Source organism: Octopus bimaculoides, chromosome 3, assembly GCF_001194135.2.
Source record: "Octopus bimaculoides isolate UCB-OBI-ISO-001 chromosome 3, ASM119413v2, whole genome shotgun sequence".
Classification (NCBI taxonomy): Eukaryota; Metazoa; Mollusca; class Cephalopoda; order Octopoda; family Octopodidae; genus Octopus; species Octopus bimaculoides.
In genome coordinates, this window is record NC_068983.1 from 85,381,942 (window position 1) to 85,385,623 (window position 3,682).

Genomic DNA, 3,682 nt, shown 5'->3' on the forward strand with positions numbered 1-3,682 from the left:
TATATATATATATATATATATATATATATATATATATATATATATATATATATATATGCATATATATATATATAAAAACATATATATACATACATATATATATATATAAACATATACATACATAAACATATATATACATATATATAAACATATATATGCATATATATATATATAAACATATATATACATATATATATATATAAACATATACATACATAAACATATATATACATATATATAAACATATACATATATACATACATATATATATATAAACATATATATACATATATACATACATATATATAAACATATACATATATACATACATATATATATATATATAAACATATATATACATACATACATATATATACATACATACATATATATACATACATATACATACATGATGATGGCCGTCCACTCGTGACCAAGGAAGACCATTCCCGACCTTCAGGAACATTGTGTGCTCTAGGACTAACTTATATTTTGCATTTGCGGCTCCGTTGGTGGCTAATGAGCTCTGCTCTTGACAAGCATACACGACTGCAAACATTGCAGATCAAGCTTTCCCCATTCACTATACAAGGCATGCGCTTTTGCGCAGCACGCTTAAGTTCTTCATGCTGGTTACGTGCTCTCTCAAAAGTGCTGATCCTCTCCTTAACCTGCTTCCTCCATCTGTGGTGATGACAGGCATTGTTTTCCCAGTCAGTGTCCTGCATATCACAGGCTTTCAATGAGGCCTTGACACAGTCCTTAATTCGCAGCATTGGTTTCTGCCAGAGTCTCCTTCCATTCACAAGTTCTCCATATAGCATCTGCTTAGGAATCCTGCTATCCTTCATTCTAATAAGGTGTCCAGTCCAATGTAACTGGTGCTTGTGCAGCATTGCCTCAATACTCAAGATATCAGCTGTCCTCAGGACCTGTGTGTCTGGAATCTTTGAGGTCCAGTCAACATTGAGAATGTGTCTGAGACATCTCTGATGAAAGTGTTCAAGGTCCCTTACCTGACGTTTGTACAGAGTCCATGTCTCACATGAGTAGAGAAGCGATGCCAGTACACATGCACAGTACACAGCAACTTTTGGTTGCCTTGCGATGCCATGTTGGGACCAGACTAAAGAGACTAAAGAGACCGGAAGGAACTAGTTGCTCTCTGCAACCTGAAAGATACACACATGTACATACATACATATATGCATATATAGACATATACATACATATATATATAAATACATACATATATATATATATATATATATATATACATATATATATACATATATATGTACATACATATATATATATACATACATATATAAAAATACATATATATATATATAAAAACATACATATATAAATACATACATATATATACATACATAAACATACATATACATATATATATATATACAATCATATATATACACATGCACACATACACACACACATAAATTCACGCACTTATACATGCAAATATATACACATACATATATACACCTATATACATATACATATATTTTGAGTGGATATGTGTGGGTTTATAGTGTAGATGAAAGTGTTTTCAGTGGAGATGTGTTTGTTTGTATCATGAACGAGTGTATTTGTAGGGCAGGTAAATGTTTTTGTAATATGGGCAAGTGTGTGTTTGTAGTGCACATCAAGGGTTTCTTGTATAGATTTGTTGGTGTGCTTTTATTCATTAAACTATGGCCATGTTAGAACATCATCCTCACAGGTTTTAGTGAATTACATTGACACTGGTACATATTTCAGTCTAATCCATCTCATGAGCATCAACTTGTCTCTTTGTGTTTGCATGCACGTTTAAATTAAGTTCAGTCTACCTGTGTAGCACTTTGGGCAAAGGTGTTTGACTACAGCCCAGTACTGACCAAAGTCTTGTGAGTGAATTTGGTAATGGAAATTAAAGACGCCTGTCCCAAGCGTGTGTGTGTGTATGTGTGTGTGTGTGTGTGTTGTGTAGACGTCATGGGTTAGTTATAAACGAGCATCAGTGTCATACAAATGAACCCCCTCATTTCTAGCCTTCTGTCCAGCTATAGGGAAATATTATCCTGCTTAGAAACAGATGAGGGTTAATGACAGGAAGGGCATGAGGCCATAGAAAATCTGCCTCAACAAATTCCACCTGACCCATGCCAGCATGGAAATGTGGATGCTAAAAATTGACAATGACGATGATGATGTATGTGCATATATGTAGAGGTACTGTACGGCTGAATGGTTGAGAATTACATCTTGAAACCATGAAGTCCTGGTTTCAATTCTATTGCAAATGTTGTTTCCTATAGCCTTCTATCAATCCATATGCTGTTAGTGAATGTGGGCAAGTGGAAACTATAGAAGCCCATTGAGTGGTTTTGTATAGCCTTGTAATACTGTCAAAATTTTTATTCTTTTTATTATTCTTTTTTTTTTTTTTTTTTTTTTTTTTTTTTTTTTTTTTTGGTTTTACACATCAATTCCACAAGCAGATAATTCAGATGAATGAACAACCGAATCCTCATTGTTGAAACTGACAGACAACCATCCTTGTCAGCATCAGCTAGTAAGTGTTTGTACACATCTGTATGTGCATACAGGTGCATGTGTGCATGCATGCTTGTGTTTATATTTGCTGTTTCCTGCTTAAATATCACCGTGTGAGATGTATATATAATAACTATCAGAAGAACCCACATAGGATTGTATTTTCTACTTAGTTTTAATTTCATATTATAAAATACATGTTACACAGATTCCTCAATTAAATTCATATCATTTTATTACCCAATGTCACACTTCAAGAACAGGTTGCTTTTGTTCATGGATAAGCTTATGATTAGAAGAAATGGGCTTAACTCCTGATCAACCTTTCCCAAGCTAACTTATAATCAAAGGAATTCCAGCCTACACCATCCCAGACATTTTTTTATATATTTTTCTCCAAGCCTAATACACCAAGGCAACCCCAGTTCCCCAGGTCTAGTACATACAGGGACTTAATTATTGTAGAATACTTTAACCATGTGTGTGTGTGTGTGTGTGTGTGTGTCTGTGTGTGTGTGTGTAAATAAATATATATATCTCGTCATCATTATTATTTAACGTCCGTGTTCCATGACTAAATTATTCTATGCTTTTTTTTTTTAGTTTTGAAAACACAGGGACGTAATTTTAGGTGCATAGGATTTGGCAACTAGTATCAGCAGGTCAAGTGACTGCGTAGAGGCTTATTTGTTGGCCTGTAGATTAAATAAGTACATGGTTGTTATTAAGGAGTGGGGGGGATGTGTTCTGAGTTAGGCATTCTCTTTTTTTTTTAACCTTTTTTAAATGTTCTACTTTGCGACAGTTGTGGGTGGATGGGTGAATGGTTGAGTGGGTTTCCTTCTGTTTTCATTTTTTTCTTCTTTTTTTTTTTGGTAGCAAAATAGCTTGAAACGGAAGAGAGGTGTCAGGGAGGAGGAGAGAGTGGCAGGCAATGACATAATCACTCAACTATATAGACACATTGGAAGCATAGATTTGAAGGAAAATAGTGACCAACGGACAATTTAACATGAATAATCTCAGATCCTTTTACATATAACACAATAACACATACATGTGTGTGTATATACAGACGCGCATGCATATACATACAAAAATATACATACACACACACATA

General features: G+C 33.9%; 1 protein-coding gene across 7 annotated transcripts in view; it reads right to left on the reverse strand.

The window, feature by feature from the left end:
* The window catches only part of LOC106881021 (F-box/LRR-repeat protein 20), a 413,298-nt gene that overhangs the window by 108,695 nt on the left and 300,921 nt on the right, over positions 1–3,682 (reverse strand). The window lies entirely within an intron of this gene.